Genomic DNA, 18,779 nt, shown 5'->3' with positions numbered 1-18,779 from the left:
TTACAATAATGTTCAAAATTGCAATCTTTATTGCATATCCTCGGTGAATCTGGCACTAGTGTAATGTTTATTTTCACAAAGTACTTAACCCATACTAAATTTAACAAGACCGTATTTCTCCTGCTTCAATACAATTTCATCTAAATTGTACCTAAAGCTCGAAGTTGAGATCTTATCTCATCTTCATCAATTAGGCATAGTACATTAAATTTCATGTACTAATCATTATGATCTGATCATAATGTCACATAGACTAGCCTAAATTACTTTAGCTTTAGTATGATTTCTTTTGAACATTTCAAAGATAATAAGACTCAAGTTGCATTAGATTAAGATTCTTTCGTTCATAAATACTTATGTATCATATTAGTGACTTATTTATGAAGTCAGCCTTACTCTCTTAATCACAAGACCACCTGAATCAAAATATGTAAGCCCAACAGATTCTTTGGCAAGGTGCCTTATCTAATAAGGTTTCATGACACGTTTTCATGAAAAGCAAGACTTTTGACAAGTAATAGTAATTTAACTCTAACTTTTAGAGAATTACCCATAACAATCACTTAAATGCCAAAGACAAGTATCCCTTTAGGAGAAAAGAGTTTATCTTTCTTTCTGGATTCATTAACCCTTACACTCTCTCAGTTTAGCATTTAGATGTGTTAACTTTTAACACACAAAAAAATGTGCTTATTTAAAGTTGAACACATTTTCAAACAACTTTTGAAAACATTTCTTATTACTAAAATCATTCATACTCTATGAATTATTTAGTAATAAAGTTTGGAGAAATTGCAATTCTCTTATGGTGATAAAAGCACCATATTCAGCATTAAATCAACGAAATTTTAATGTTTCAATGTCTCTCACTACTTTAACTGAGACAAGCTTTTCGTTACCAACTACTAGAACTATCCTACTGAATTAAGTATTTGGTAATGAAGAAAAATTTTGATAGTGAATTTCTTTATCAACTATCAAGGTGTGAATTGTATTCGTATCAAGAACTTAGTAAATCAAATTTACTTATTCCTATTTTTCTTCCTTTTGAGGTATTTCTAAAATCCCTCATCACATGTGACATTCCAAGCTAATTTGGAAATATTTTCCTTATTTGCTCTAGTCACATAAATTTTTCTTGATTCAAATAATACTTTATTTTGAAGTCATTTAGCAAAGGTGTTCAAAAAACCCGATAACTCAAAAAATCCATCAACCCAACACAACCCATTTGGTTTGGGTTAGGCTATGAACTCTTTTGGGTTAGGTTGGGTTTAAATAAATGAAAATTTATTTTATGGGTTGGGTTGGTTCAAGGGTTACCTAAAATAACCTGAACCAACCCATGAACCAACCCGAATTTATTATTAACTTTAATATATATATATTTGCTTAGGTACAATTGGATATACTCTATTTACTTCAATTTAATTTAATTCTATAAATTTTTTGGATAATTTATTCTTTAGCAACTCTTAAAAAAATGATTTTTTTTTTTTTTTTTTGCACTTTGAAAAAATATTATACATTATATAAATTGAAATTGAGTTGTTGATCTTCATTCACATATGAATATAGTTAAATTGAATTTTTACATATAAACATTTTACTTCCTTTTATAAAAAAAAATTAAATAAATAAGTCGAGTAACCTGAACTAACCCAACCCAAATATCTTAGTCTTTAAGTTCCACTATCTTCTAATGAACAATTAGTTTAAGATCCAACCTATAAACTGAACCCCTCTCGAGCCAAGGAGAGGGTGCGGCCCCTTGTTCAAGACCTGGATTAGTACTAAAGGGAACAACCTATCTACTATCCCTATAACGGGTAGGAGTGAATTCCGTCTTGCACCCTATGTTCCCAGCTATCCACCTGATCTTACCCCTGAAATTGGAGGCTTATTGGGCCAGCAATAATGAGTTGCCCTCACCTATGCAAATCTAAGGATAATTGCGAGTGAACAGGAGTTCATAGTTAGTTCAGGATTAAGAATAAATTACCTAGGTCATCAATTAATGAAATAGTCAATTTTATACATAAAACGGCGTTTAGAATGTAAAAAGTGACTATTTCATGGTTCAGTCTTATGTAACTCTTTACATAGGATGCCTCCACTTTCATGTCTCCACATGAACGGTTTAGGATCACATCGTTTGTACTAACTACAAAATGGGCCGCATCCATAGTGTCCCCAGAGTAAGGCACCCAACCTTATTCATATACTATATACCATTTTGGCTATATATTTGAACTTGATCCACATTTATATCACTACATAAAGTTCAAACCTAAACTTAATAGCCTCGGATCCTTAGTTTATTGGATTCATGAATATAAAATTTAATTTTACTAAAGATTTTCAATAATCGCTTTATTGAACAAGAATATGATATTACAAACTACGAGTTTTAGGACATAAAATCCAACAAACTCCTACTTTGACTAAAACTCCTAGTAAGATCAAACGATGCTGAATTTAACTGTAAGAAATTAATATTACATATGAGTATAATAACCATATGAATACAATAAACTAGGGCATTCACGCCCAACATAATCTCCCACTTGTCCTAGTTTAGAAATATCATAGACCTAAACTTTGTAGGTGACCCTAAAAAACTCTAGCCATGAAGGTTTTTGTAAAAGGGTCAGTAATGTTTTGCTCAGAAGGTATCTGGGTCACTACAACATCACCACGGTGTACGATTTCCTGGATAAGGTGGTACTTGCATTCGATGTGCTTTCCCCATTTATGACTTCGAGGTTCTTTTGAATTTGCAACTGCAAGCTGTTGTCACAATATAAGGTGATAGGTAAATGCATATTCGGAACAACTTCCAAATCTGTCAAGAATTTCCTCAGCCATACTGCTTCTTTTACTGCTTCGCAAGCAGCTACGTATTCAGCTTCCATTGTGGAGTCAGCTATACAAGTTTGTTTAATGTTTCTCCACACTACTGCTTCTCCGTTAAGAGTGAACACTGATCTAGATGTAGACTTTCTAGCATCTTTATCAGTTTGGAAATCAGAATCAGTGTATCCAGTAAGAATCAGATCCTTAGAACTATACACGAGCATATAGTCCTTAGTTCTCCTAAGATACTTTGGGATGTTCTTAACAGCAGTCCAATGATCATGTAACAACCCAAATTTGTACGCATACACTACAGGAAATTAAATGTCAAATGTTAAGCAAGACAAAATTTTATTTAAAGGAGTGGTAAATGTAATACCCTAACCTTAATTTAGAAAGCAGGAAAATAAATAAAATATATAATTAAGAATGAAAAATATATAAACTTAATAGGAAAATCGGGTGGAAATTTAGAATTGGAAAAAAATAAGAAATTTATTAATTATCCAAAAATAATGAATAAGGGGGCAGAATCAGGGAGGATTAATTAGAAGTTGGACACTAGCTAATTCAGGAGACAAAGGGCAGTAGATAACTTTTGTTTGGGCACTGCTCATTGGAAGAATTGGAGTGAATTAATTGTCCATATACTTTTAAAATTTAAAAGAGTTAAAAAGTGGAAGTGGAATCCACAAGCAGTGGAGGCAACCCACGAGTGAAAAACTAGCGAGATTGGAGAGAAAATTAGAGAGAGCGAGATTCTCAGTGAGATAGTGGGCGAGAGCGAGAGCCAAACCAGCGAGAGTCACAAGAGCCAAACCAGCGAAAAAACTGGAGAGAACGAGATTCTGAGAACAGAAAGAGCGAGATTTGGACAGAAGTATGGATTATGCGTTGAATTTAGCCACGATCTTATAGATTATACATGGAGAACCCTAAAATTGAATACAAACAAAGGTTGAAGACGTAAGGGCAAACGTTAGCCAAAATTAGGTGTCTTATTAAGAGAAATTCTTAAACCTAAGTAATTTTTAAAAAGCCATTTGTAGGATGAGTTGTCACACAGAGAAGAGCTAGAAATAGCTATAAATAGGTGGCTTTGGGCTGGAAGTTAAACTCATTCTCAAACAAAATTCAGTAGTAAAAATCGTGTGAAAAAGGTGAAGTAATTCTGTTATTTGAAGGAGGAAACGCCAGGGAAGTGCTGCCCAAATTTCCTCCTGATTTAAGAGGGAAAGCTCTACTGATTAAATCATAAGGAATAATAAGGAATAACTAGGATCGCAGTCAAGGAAAATAGTTTATCTCACCCTCTCTTTAAGTGTTTCATGGTAGTGTACCTTTAATATGTTGCATAATTATGTTATTGTTATGTTGCATTACATGTTTAAAATATGTTTATCGACAAAGGACTTCATGCATTATGTTTGTTCATAAGATTAAATTTTAATTAGATAAAGGTTATGCTTCTAGGGCTAGCAGAGCATGTATGGTTGCACCCCTCTAGACCCACTTCTATGTCAAGTTTATGCTAGGGACTAACAGGGTATGTATGGTTGCATCCCTCTAGTCCAAACTTACGTTTATGTTAACGGTTGATGTTGGATGCGACTCTGGCCCTACTGACTGCATAACTCGCTAATCATCAGATGGGTTATTTTCCACCTAAGTTCTCATCTTCCTATAAGGGCGGAGAAATTTACGTTAGAAGCATAACCGACCACCACATGTTATTATATGTTTTCGGTCCCAATCATATGTTTTCAGGACATGTTGCATGTGATTGTGCATTTGGTTACTACCTTATGTGAGAACTACTTACTGGGTATACTATATACTCATCCTATTTTTACAGACTTTGTAGGTAAGGACACAGCGTAGGTGGTAGAACTGGACGTCACTCAAATGGCCAACCATGAAACTCACTATTATAGGCATATGCATTTTTGTATCACTACGCTAGTGTTTTATGGATCCTGGTGTTTTTTAAAATAAACTTTTATATAGTTTTCTACCTAATTAATAAAATCTTAGATATGTTCTTTTGAGATTTTTACCAAAATTCATCTCATAATAGAAAAGTCTAAGCATTCATGTCATAGCGGTCGGACCATAATATGTAAGGATCCGGTCGTTACAGATCACGTCCAGGATTAGACTGGTACCTACTGACGATCCCTACTGAGTAGCATATGTCAGGTCTAGTACATAACATTGCATACATCAGGCTTCCAACAGTGGAAGCATAGGGAATATTTCTCATATCCTCAACTTCAGGAAGCTTGATAATAGCAGTGAAGGCTAGGAAATTGCTAAGTAAAAGATGTGAAGCCTATTTGGCCATATGACGGTTTCATAGGATGAGAAGATGAGACCTAAGGATGTACCAATTGTATAAGAGTTCCTGGATGTTTTCCCTGAAAAGTTATCAGATTTACAATCTGACCAGGAAGTTGAGTTTACTATCAATTTAATTCTAGATAGAATACCTATTTTTCAGGTACCATTAAGGGTGGTGTCAGAAGAACTTAGGGGAGTTGAAAGTTCAGTTACAGGAATTAACAAATAAGGGTTACAACAGATCCAGTGTGTCACCTTGATGATATATTGGTATATTCAAGCAGTAAGAAAGATCACAGGAACCATTTGAGAATAGTTTTACAGACGTTACGAGAGAAGCAGTTGTATGCCACGTTCAGCAAATGTGAATTCTGGTTAGACTAGATTGTATTTTTATGGTTATATTGTTCAAGCAGCGGGAATGAGTGACTCTAAATGCTTTAAATGTTTTAAGTAAATAGCTAAAACTTATGAATGTTTAGCAATGTATGTTTACTAAAAGTTATTTATGACAACTATTCTCAAATAGTTACCAAACAACGCACCTCACATTAATGTTGTATTTATACTATGTTCTTATAATGACCATAAGGATGTGTTAGTAAGGAATGTGTATGAACAACTAAGTTGTTAAGAGATAAGAATATGCAAGCAAGTAAGTATAAATATCTCAGTACTGAGATACACGAAGAAGGTACTGGAGCTTAGACTAGAATGTGAATAACTCAGTACTGAAGTACATAGAGAAGGTACTGAGGCTTTGCCATAGAATTTGAATAGCTCGATACTGAAGGACACGGAGAAGGTATCTGAGCAATAGTATCTAAGGCATGGTGGTATTTGAACTAGAATTGTACAAACGAGGGGAAAATTGTGATTAATAGTGTCGAGAACACTCCATTCTAGTCATAAATTGATTTGAGGGGTTGAGTAAAGATTTTCTCTCAACTAAGAATGCAAGTTATGATTCTAAGAAGAGAACCAGAAGAGTTCCTTCCCAGTTAAGTAGTAACGCAGTAAAGAATCATAAGGAGTAAGCAAAACGGCCACCCTAGATTAATAAACTAAGGCATAGTCTAGCAAAATAAGAAAAGTACTATGTGATGTTTGATTTGTCAACCAGTAAAACCTAAAGGGTAAAGGCCAACAGGGTTACTCAATTCACTACTAGTACTTGAGTGGAAGTTAGGAGTCATACAGTTAAACATAGACTTTTCACTAAAAATAGAATGTATAGCAGGATTGATCAGAGGTTGGTGGCAAACGTAAAGTCTACTCTAGAGAATTCAGAGAAAATGAGGTAATCTAGAGGAAGTCCTAGTCAGATTGCTCCTAAAGGAAGGGAAATGATGAGCAACAGTGAACTCGAAATGTATCAAGGGGACGTTGAGTATAAAAGTAAGGAACAAAATAGTCAATGGAAGAAAAAAAAGGAAAAGGTCTAGATTTGTTGATGTTCTAGGTAATAGCTCGAAGTTTGAACTGTGACTGAGCTAGAGACTGGTACAGTTAAGAAAACCTTACGTATACAGTATGGTAAGCCATAGTTTGCGAAATGTTATAGTGCAAAGAATGTCTTCTCTTAGGTATGGAGAGAAAGGACATCCTAAAAAGAGTGCCCTCGGTCAGGTCGAGAAGCCTAGTTGACACAATATGATGTCACAACTAGCAAGTAATTCAAAGGTATAACAGCTGGAAAAGAATGTTCCAGTAGTATTGTTGGGAAATGGAAAGGACCACCCTAGTAGTAAACGAATACTATGACTCAATGGAAAATGAAAGAGTAACTAGAGGAATGTGACAAATACAGTGAACTATGATGATCAAGTTGTTCATACATACTAGTATTATTTAATATGAACAAAGTTAATATCAGAGTAGCACAGAGAAAGCATAGTAAAGAGGAAAAGAAGAAGGTTGTAAAGTTTACAATCAAAGGATGTTGTCAAAGCCTAAGTTATAAGTAGGTTCGAGCAAATTTCGAGGATGAAATTTCTTTTAGGGGAGAAGAATTTGTAAAACTCGAACCCTAATTACTTTAAGTAACAGTAAGTAATGAGATGTCTCCTAATGAGTTAAATGAAGCCATGTTTCAGGAGGGTTAGAGGTTGGAAGCAAGAAGAAATAAGCTCTTGTGTAGCTAAGTGTAAACCCCGAGTTCAAAGTGTCCTAAACAGGAATGTTTGGCTAAAGGAATAAATATTAAATATCATATAAGTGAAAATCTATGTTATTTAAAGAAGTGGTAGAGAAAGGAAAAGAAAAACATAAAATAAGAAACTCACTTATTGGCTTGGGCTGGAGGCATTATGTATGATATGACGTGGTGGTTATTCCTTGAATTCGGGAGGCGGTGGGAAGGTTAAAAGGAAGAAGAATTTTGAGAGTTTGGACTCGATAGTCTACATGAGAAAATTTAGTGAAATTGGTGCCATTTGAAAGCTGGGAGAATCTAGTTTTCCAGGTTGTCTTGTTGGAGAAAGATGGCAGGAGAAGAAGAATGGAAAGTGATGGAATTATAGAAGAGACAAAATCTTGGGTTAATCAAGGCTCAAGATGAATATTGGGAGCTCTAGGCCAAAATATAAGGAATTTTTGTCTGAAATTTTAAGATAAGAAAGTTAACTCAATTATAAACATGTTTTTAGAAGGAAGTTTCTTCAAAAGAGGTCTGGATTTTGAGTTATGGATTTTTAAATTTGTAACAGAGAACCTGTGCATAAGCAGACAGCTGCTTGGGAAGAACAAGCAAACAGCTCATGGTGGAGATTATAGCGAAATTTTGTGAAGAGGATCTCGCTAATGAAGGAGATCTCGCTAATTTTGTGAAGAAGATCTTGCTAATGAAGGAGAGCTCACTAAAAATTGTGAAGAGGATCTCACTCTAGAGGGGATTCTCGCTAGAAATTGGGCAGGTATCGCTGGTGTTGCTGGTGAGTGGGTATCTCTGGTGTCGCTGGTGGCTAAGTATTGCTAGTGTCGCTGGGGGCTGAGTATCACTGGTGTCGCTAGTAATAAGATCTCGCTAGTTTCGCTCATGGTGATCTCGTTGGTGTCGCTCGTGGTGATCTCGCCGGTGTTTCTCTAGGGGATCTCGCTGGTGTGGCTCATGAGAATCTCACCAGTAGAATCGTCTGTGTAAAATTCCTTTAATAAATGAATTAATTGAGGTATTTTACTAAGAATTCTCAGTGGTTTAACCGGGAAATATGTCCTTTCATGCCAAGAAGAGCTAGGAGAAGCATGCAACCCATTAAGAAACCAACAAGGTGTGAATGACTATGTGATGAATTAATGTTTTAATAATTTAGAAACTATGGTTCCTTTGAAGCTATTTCTCATGCTAAGTGTTGGAAACTATGATTTCTATGAAGTTAGTCTCATAATAAGTGTTTAAATGATGTGCCAAGCAACATATTTGTGAAACAGTTTCTCATGCTAAGTAAAGCATGTTTTCCATGGGATTTGTGTAGATTTGTTATCTTGTCCAAATACTTTTAGTAGGTTTAATGATGAACCAGTATGATGGATGAACTATTATGATGATGATTTGAGCACTAATCTTTAGTGTTCAACTAAATGTTTGTGACTAGTTACGTGACGGATACTGAGGAATAATTAGAAGGTATCCTTTCAACTAAATGTTTATGACTAGTTTTACTTAAAACGAGGTACCGAATGACACTTGAGAAGGTACCTGGCCAATTTGATACCGAAGAACTTTTGAGAAGGTGTCTGGCCAATTTAATACCGAAGGACATATGAGAAGATATCATAGAAGCTCGATACTTAAGGACAAATTTGAGAAGGTATCTGGGTGAAAGTACTTAAGGATACTGAAGGACAATGAGAAGGTATCCTAGTTAGGTACATAAGGTACGACGGTACTCAATTATAACCACGTGCACGTAGGTAATACGACGTCGAGGGGTTGAGCAAAAGAGTTCTCCCCGACTAAGCTTGACGTTGAGAGTTAGAACTATTAGTTCACTCTCAACTAAGGATAAAGGCAATCATATATTCTTCTAGGCTAGAAGGATAGCTTGAAATTTCTAATGCTTGTGAATGTTTATCAACACTCGATGTTTACTAATGTATGAGTTTCCAAGTATGTTTTTCATGTCTAACGCATGATTAGTGGTTTTACAAGCTGGTTCAATATGTTTTAAGCCAACTTATTTCACAAAATATGAAGCGTGTGTTAGGGTTAAAACTAAGGTTTAATAAAGCTTGACGTACTATGTTTTAAATACCTAAGGTTGCCAAGGTACATGCGTTGGTATTTCTAAACATAATGAGTAGAGATACTGGTAGGGAAGGTATCTGAATAAATGTACCTAAGGTGTTGACAGTACATAGCAAACTCCATGTGTATGTAGGTAGGTATGAATGAGAGGCCGAAGTATGGGTCTCTTGGCCGATAATAGACGTTGGGAGCTAAAGCGGTGTATGCTCGTTCTCAACTAGGATATAATGATGATTATTGATGTATAAGAGTTGTTATCAACGTTTATGTCTTAAGGATGTTGTTTGAGATGCCATCAGAATATTTAAAGAGATTGATGTAGAGATCTCTTCTAGCCATAGTTTAATATGAACAGGTCGAGGTAGAGGTCTCATCCGACCATGGCTTGACGTTGGAAATTAGAGCAGTGAGTGTTTATTCTCAATTAAGATTCAGGTTCTAGATACGATGGTTTTAAAGGTTTTTATGTACACGTTTGCTTGGAATATTCTAGTTTCAGTATTATGTTTTCAAGCTTGAGGATTTAAGCATGAGATTTATGTTTTTATTAAGTCACTCACTAGGCTTCTAGCTCACGCTTTCAAATGTTTTACTTTCAGGTAGTGGTCAGTTCCCATAAGACTTTTTTGCTACTGCTCTGCCACTCAAAGAAACAAGTTGAAGGAAGCGTAATTGAAGACCTGTATTAGCTAGTACACATGTGTCTGTCTAGTGACTAATACTTTTGATTGGGCTTACTAGGTTGTATTATCTATGTAAAAACAAATGCTACGAAACCCTTTAATGTAAATGTGTTAAGCTCTGTGTTATTATGTATGTATTCAGGGTTTGAATATTATTTTAAGGTAATATAGGCAGTATGTGTCTGCAAAAGGGTTGGTAACTGTTGTAGTCACCATTCCATCCAGGTTAGGAGGGTAATCTAGTGCGGGGTGTGACATGGCTAGTGTCATGTTCTTGCGATTCTGAACAATTTGGATCCCAAGAATATACTGTGCATTTCCTAAATCTTTCATTTGGAATTATGTATCTAGTCATTGCTTGACATTAGTAAGATATCCTATATCATTCACAATGAGTAAAATATCATCGACATATAAAACCAAGAACACTACCACAGAATTAATGATCTTTTTGTAAACATAAGGCTTGTCAACATTTTGTTCAAAACCATAAGATTTGATTGCAGTATCAAACCTTATATTTCAAGATCTAGAAGCTTGTTTTAATCCATAAATGGATTTCTCAAGCTTACAAACCTTTTGTTCTTGACCTTGAACTATAAACCCCTCTGGTTGAACCATATAGATACTCTCTTCAAGATTGTCATTCAAAAAAGTTGTCTTGACATCCATTTGCCAAATTTCATAGTCATAAAAAGTTACAGTGGATAAAACTTCAACATGGCAACGGGAGAGAAAGTTTCTTCATAGTCCACTCTTTCTCTCTGGGTATAATCCTTTGCCACAAGTCGAGCCTTAAAAGTCTATACTTTACCGGCTTGATCTCATTTTCTCTTGTAGATCCATTTGCAACCAATTGGTTTCACATCACTTGGTTTATCTACAAGAGTCCAAACTGAATTAAAGTACATTGACTCCATTTCGAGGTCCATAGCTTTTATCCACTGGTCACGGTCCACATCATTCATTGCCTGTTTATAGGTCAATGGATCCTCTACGCCCTCATCAAGTATGATGATTTGAGTTTCAGCTAAACCCAAATAGCGGTCAGGCTGATGAACAACTCTCCCACTACGTCGAGGCACTCTCAACTCTTGAGAAGGATGTGATTGACCAGAAATACTTGCTTTATCTACTACTTTAGTAGATGAACTAGGTATATTTGTAGCATCTTTTGAAATTTCTTTCAACACTATTTTACTGCATGGTTAATGATTTCTAATGTGGTCTTCCTCTAAGAATGTGACATTTGTTGATACAAATACCTTGTTTTCTTGAGGATGATAAAACAGACCACCCCTTGTTTCCTTTGGATAACCTACAAATAGGCATAACTTTGAACGATGTTCCAATTTCTTAGGATTTTGTACCAAAACATGAGTTGGGCAACCCCAAATTCTAAAGTGACGTAAACTACTCTTACGCCCTTTTCGTAGCTCACAAGGTATTTTTGAAACACTTTTATATGGAACGTTGTTCAAAATATGGACAACAGATTCAAGTGCATATCCCCAAAAGGAATCAGGCAATTGAGCATAACTCATCATAGAGCGAACCATATCTAATAAGGTTCGGTTTCTTCTTTCTGATACACTGTTCTATTGAGGCGTACTAGGTGCAGAGAGTTGTGATTGGATCCCATTTTTTAACAAATAGTCTTGGAATCGTATGTTCATATACTCTCCAACTCGATCTGATCGAAGTGTCTTTATTGTTTTACATAATTCTTTCTCAACTTCAGCCTTATATTCTTTGAACTTTTCAAGAGAATCAGACTTGTGATGAAGCAGGTAGACATGACCATACCTTGAATAATCATCAATAAAACTGATGAAATATTCATACCCACCTCGAGCCTTGACATTCATTGGTCCACAAGGTCCGAATGTACGAGCTTTAAGGGTACTTTGGCTCTGAGACCTTTTCCTGAAAAGATCTCTTGGTCATCTTTCCTTCAAGACAGGATTCACATGAAGGTAAAGAGTTATCTTCTAACTGACTTAAAAGTCCACTCTTGACCAATCTTCCAATCCTATTGAGATTTATGTGATCAAGTCTTACGTGCCATAAATAGGCGTTGGAAGAAAACTTTTGTTTTTTATTCTGAGTTTCTAATGTTCTAAACATTTCAGTATTTAAAACAAAATTTGCTCTAGTTGGTCTTAACTTATATAAGTTGTCTTCAAGTGTAGCAGAACAAATTTGAATACCTTTACAAAAAATGAACACTTCGTTTATATTAAAAGATACTGTCAAATTCCTCTTCAAAGAGGTGCATACAAAACATTTTTAAGTACTAGATATCTATCTTTAGAAAACAACTTCAGATCTCCCACTGCTTTAGCTGAGACAACCTCTCATGTTCCAACTTTGAGGGTTATCTCACCTTCTTCAAGCTTTTTCCAAGAACTAGTTTCCTGAAACGAGAAACAAATATGATTAGTGGCTCCTGAATCTAGTATCCAGGTTGAAGTATCATATTCCACTAAACATGTTTCAACGACCATTAAATCATATTTACCTTGTGTCGTTTTCTCAGCTTTCTTCTCTGCAAGGTACTTCAGGCAATTTCTCTTCCAATGCCCGTTTTTGTTACAGTGGAAACATTTTCTTTTATCTATAACTTTCTTTCCCTTTCTTATCTTTGGAGCCTATCCTTTCCCCTTCTTTATCATTTGAGCTTTAGAGGGTCCAGCTTTGTTTCTAGACGACAATCCTCTTATAAATTTTTTCTTACTGGTAGCAACATTTGCTTCCACTTCCTTCCCCTTACCTAAAGTAAGGTTTTGGAATTGCTGGAGCTCGTTAAGAAGGGTAGTGAAGTTAAATTCTATCTTATTTAAAGATGCATCTGTCTCAAAAGGTATAAAACTCTTCAGAAGAGATTGTAAGAAAAAGCTGACCTGATTAACCTCATCAATGGGTCCGCCATTTACTTCAGCGATATTTAAGTGCATTATCATGTCCAGGATATGTTCTCTAATAGAGGTCCCCTCCTTCATCTGCTTTGTGTAAATTTGCTTAATTGCCTCGTGTCTAGGGGACCATGATGGTTGCCCAAATATTTCTCTTAATGAATCTATAATCTCTTTAGTCGTAGCTAAGGATTCATGTTTCTTTGCCAAAACATCAGACATGCTGGCAAGAATGTAAACACGGGCCTTTTCATTGGCTTTGACCCATCGATCGTATGCTTCCCAAACAATTCGATTAGCATTTAAGCTTGGGGCTTGAGGACATTCCTCAGTTAAGACAAAGCTTAGATCGTCAACTACCAGTATTGTGTTTAGATTTGATTTCCAAGCCGAATAATTACGGCCGTTTAGTTTCTCGGAAGCTAAGAGTTGAATTATCAAGCTATTCATTCTGAAAAAAATAAACATATTCTTTTAGAAAAAACTATAAATACAAAGAAACCAATTTAATTTAGCAAACAAAAAACTAATAATGTACCCTTCATTATATATTTTGCAACGATATTTCAAAAGTTTAGAGTAACCTCCATCGAAGGGTAGTCGATTATTCCTCTTTTGAACCAAGATAATCTTGACTAGATGTTAACCCCAGAATAACTCGTTATTCTTATAGCACTTTAGTTATCGCTACTTTGGTCGAGAATATACTAACATCTTAGTAATTGTTGTAAGTGTAACCTTCCATTTTTGGATTTTAGAGACCAAAATCAACATGCTCTCGATAGTGGAAAGTCAGTATGAAAATTGATCTAAAAAAGCCTATCCAGATTTGGAGTTTGTGGTGTTCTGAATCCTATAATACAACCCTCCGAAGGGAAAGGTCGCCTCAGGGCAGACATGCAGGCGCATTATAGGAATCTCACGGTGCGACCTAATGGAAGAGACCGTGGGATATGTTGTTACATACCCCTCACCCACTTACTATGAACTACTTTCCCTATTCACCTTGATATCGATCCATGCAAACACTCTCCGAAGGGAGTCTGCTCCTAAGCACAGCCCAAAGCCTTGCATGGACCTCACGATGTGTCACACCCCACCCCAGATCCCTCTCTTAGCCTAGAGAAGGGTGTGACTGCAGCAGTTATCAACCCTTGGGTTGACACTTACTGCCTAATAACTCTTGCGGAATAACTCTGATACCAAATATAAATTATATGTAACGGGACATCTTTAGGCCCATAATTTATTAACTTAGAAACATAATATGTTTGGAGTCATTACAACACTAGATTTACAAGCCCCAAAACCCACAAACCCTAGTCCCTATATAAACAACAGTAACATGTGTACAATATTAACAGTAACCACCTAGCAAACGGTTACAAGTCTTTTAGTCCTTTAGTGGTAGGGCAGATACTGAGTTACCTTCAGAGGATTTGACTGCTACCTATGGGGGGAAACAAAATATTTGAAAACGGGGTGAGCTTACGCCCAGTGAGTGACCGAGAAAACATAGTAAATTCTCATTCATAATTTCAGTAAATAGTTTTAACTAAAACATAAACTTTTGCAGCATAAACATTTTCCAAGCGTAAAACATATAAAGCTATTTTAATCACAAAATGGTAAAATAATTTCTCAATTCAAAGTACCCCTACTGTGGGTAAAATAACCCCAACACCAACTACTAGTCCAGAGAGAACCCTTTTGCTCAATCTCTGACTTTATTCACCTATGGCCACACTATGTACCCTCACACATTAGGTACTTCTGCTCAGATACCTTCTCCATGTCCTTCAGTATCGAGCTACTAGGATACCTTCTCAAACGTCCTTCAGTATCCCATTGGCTTGGTACCTTCTCAAACGTCATTCAGTACCAATAGATACCTTCTCAAATATCCTTCAGTATTTAGTTGGGCGATACCTTCTCAAGTGTCATTCGGTATCGCATTTTACCAAAACTATTCATAAACGGCTTTTCTCTTTAAAGCATGTAAAGTATAACACATATAAAACATGGCTTTAAAGATGTTAACGCATGCTGGATAAAATCAACACATGTAAATAGTTTTTCAACAATATGCATGCGTTCAAAACACAATTCAAAACTTGCTTGGAAACCACTTCATAAAACTAGTAGGCATGAGAATATTTTTGAAAACATGCTTTCTGTAAAACGTTGTAATCAAACAGTTTAAGTAAAACATTTTAGTCAAAACATTTTAGCCACTCACCTTGCTTTCTTAGGAGCTTTTCACTCTAGTAGCTCATCGGGCTCCTTTTCACCCCTAGAATTCAGATTCAACTTACAGCTTAGATTACTCATAGTTCTAGACCTTATTTTGAAATACTTCCTTCTAACAACTTATTCTAAAATGTCCCAGGAAGCTTACCCTAACATTTCAGCTCAAAACTTCTCGTGATTTGGCTGGAATCATAGAATCTTCAAGACTGGCCCAGACTGATCTGATAGTCTGACCCTTCTGCCTTATTTTCAACCTCCAGCTCGTTCCTTTGATTTTTTTCCTCCACAGCCCTACTCTAAAAACTAGAATTCCAGAGCTTTCAGATGGCTTTGGAATCACTCCAAACGCACAAGTATATTGGGAGATCTCCTCATCCAAATTTGATGCGTTCTTCTCAACCCTCACTATTGTCCCTCTCTTTTACGAAATTTTTGATTTTGTGATTTGAAAATGAAGTTCCACAGGCTCTATTTATACGCGTCCAAATTTCCCCTGGTGTTGACACCACCTACTTGGCTGCATGGCCAAGTGTTTACCTCTCCCCTTATCAACGCAAGCTTGCATCATCTTGGCCCAAAGTGTCTTCTTCATATACATCACCCACAATTCCTTAGCCCTTAAGAATTTCTCTTAAGAAGAAACATAATTTGGCTGACGTTTGACCTTGCATTCTCACCCTTCGTATGTGTTCAATTTAGGGTTTTCAATGCATAATCCACAAAAACGCAGCCAAATTCATCGCATAGATGCTTGCCCAGTCATTCGATGCATAGGCGAGGTTCTTCGATCGCATGGGTGAGGCGTTTGAATGCAGCTCCGGACGAGGCATTGCTGCACGCACAGGCTGCTCTCGCTCTCTCCACTCTCTCTGGTGTCACTCTCTCCCACTTTCTCGCTCATAATCTCGCTCTCTCCAATCTCGCTGGTGTCGCTCTCTCCCATTTTCTCGCTCTCTTCAATCTCGCTCTCTCCTACTTTCTCGCTGGTCTTGCTCTCTCCCATTTTCTCTCCAATCTCGCTTTCTCCCATTTTCTCTCCAATCTCGCTCCCTCCCATTTTCTCTCCAATCTCGCTAATCTTGTTGTTAGCTACTGTGAACATTGTTTGTCCCCGTGCAACTTCTACACGTTTTTTCCAGACTTTCCCCAAAATAATTTTCCTTATTTTTCTCAGTTCTTCAATCTTTTCTTTAGCCATAACGCATTTCACATAACTTCTCCATACTTAGCCGAATTTCTCCCCAAATTTCCCAAACTTAATTTCCATATTTTCTTTTCAAATCTCATTCCTTCTTCACCATTCCACACTAACTTCCTCGTCAACCTACTTATTATACAAATTTCATTACAATTTTTCCCAGTTAAAGCTCAACATAAATTATTCAAGGAAAATCTACTTAACACTTAGAAATTTCCTTCCCTTTAACTTAGGATTTAACTTTCACTTAGTTAATCCCTTTTATCACCTGCTTAAGTAGGGAAAATAGAAATCTGGGTTTCACACGATGTGAACTCTTAGGGATGCTAGAGCTAAAAATACACTACTTCTCTCTAACTGAAGTGTTCTATAACGGTTTAGGGTATAAAAAAAACTTTGAGATATATTTTGGTAAAAATTAAACATATCCTAAGTCTAGGTGATAGATTCATGTATAACTCTTATATTGGATTTTAACCTATGATGTCTAGGTGATAAACAAATTTTATTACCTCACATCTCTCACGCATGCTCATTAAAACTAGGGTTATTTGACTTAGACGCCAGTATGATCTCCAGGTAGGAGGTGTTCCGTAAACCATCATCTTAAGAACCCCCAACCTTAGACAAGATCTCCCCGAGTAAGTAAATAACTCTTTGTTTAACAAGTAGTCGACCTATTCTAACTCTTTAGAAAAGCCAATTAAAATTGCACCAATTTAATCCTAGGTGAGCATTCAACTTTTACCTTTGTTATAGATTTTAAAGTCTAGGTTATTTTATAACAATTATAAAAAAAATATTATAACCATTATAACCCTAGAATCATACATCTATAACATACATCCACACTCAATGATCATGTTTTAATATAACACTTTATATTAAAAAAAAAAAAACTTAACATGCATACTATTTACATTATAACAATTATAACATAATCAAATGCAAGTACATGTTAACGTATGGTGGGATTTTAAATCTATATAGCATACTATATGCACAACAAGATTCAAAAAATAATTAAAACATACATCAACATGCATAATTAATTAAACATCCTAAAATGGATTGGTTTTAGCTCTTAAATTAAGCCAAAAACTAAATTATTACAATAATAATTTGGTGTAGTACAAAAAACCGCTCTCGAACCAGCTTCAAACACTTTTGAATCAACTCGAACCGCCCAAAAAATTCTCGAACTGGCCCAAAAACTCCAAAAACCAAGTTGAACCGGTCAAACCGGTTCCATAGAATCGGTCTAGACCGTCTAGACCAGCTGGTCAACAAACGCTGGAGCGCGGGTCGACCGAAGCGGGCGAAGTGCGCAAGTCAGATCCAGGCAACGGGTCGGGTCTGGGAGCAGTGTCTCAGGTCTGGTGGCAATTTCGGGTCTGTGAGCCAATTTTCTCCAAATTTGAAACTGTCCTCTTTCTCGGAACCAAGCAATTACAGCCTAATTTCAACTCTAATGACTCTAGCAATTTTGCAGACCCTTTGCCACACAATAATGCTCATAAACATGTGAGCAATTACAAATTAATACTACAAAAAAAACTTAATTTAATTGTCAAAACCTAAAAACCATTTTAGTTTCTAATCTCAATTTTACCCTATAAATTGATACCCACCACATGCAATTGAATAAAAATAAAACATGCTATGATACCATATGATCGAAAAATAGGCTTGCGCAGCAGAATTGAGGACCAATTTTACTCTAATTGCACAAAAATAACATACAACCCTAAATTAATTAATTAGGATTTTTGAAATATTACCTTTGAAGTTCCCGAAACGCTTCTATCTCCGCCCGAACACGAACCGGACAACCACTAGAGCTGACCTACTATCCTCTGGACCAGAACCGGGTTGTGGGACTCGATGGATGAAGAAACCAAGAGAGAGAAAGAGATGGAAATAGGAGATGGATTTTTTTAGGTTGGGTTTGGGTTTTAAACTAATTTGGCAAAATTGACAAAAGTCCTCTATCCAACTTGAAAGCCCAAATTTATAGAAAAAAAAACATACAAAAATTGCATGATACAAATTCATAAAAAACCCAACACCTCAAAATCCACTATCTAAGTGGGCTTGATGTCTCCACTATAAGCCAACACCTAGCCCACTATCTTGTTAGTGGAATTATCCAACAAAAAGTTTGGATTTTCCCACTAACTTTAGTCAAAGGGCAAAATGGTCATTTTGTCAAAGTCAAATTTTGAGCGAAAAGTTAACATTTTGACTTTTTATGATTTTTTTCGTGTTGACTAATTTTGACCTCCCGAGCA

General features: G+C 36.0%; 1 pseudogene; it reads right to left on the bottom strand.

The window, feature by feature from the left end:
- Window positions 1–2,613: 2,613 nt before the first annotated feature.
- LOC150035594 (secreted RxLR effector protein 161 pseudogene) lies at window positions 2,614–6,392 on the bottom strand (annotated as a pseudogene).
- Between the last annotated feature and the right edge of the window lie 12,387 nt (window positions 6,393–18,779).

The sequence above is a fragment of the Benincasa hispida genome, chromosome 6 (genome assembly GCF_027475165.1).
Source record: "Benincasa hispida cultivar pf3 chromosome 6, pf3_genome.v1.1, whole genome shotgun sequence".
NCBI lineage: Eukaryota > Viridiplantae > Streptophyta > Magnoliopsida > Cucurbitales > Cucurbitaceae > Benincasa > Benincasa hispida.
Note: the sequence above shows the minus strand (reverse complement) of the source record. Positions and strands in the feature narration are given on the sequence as shown.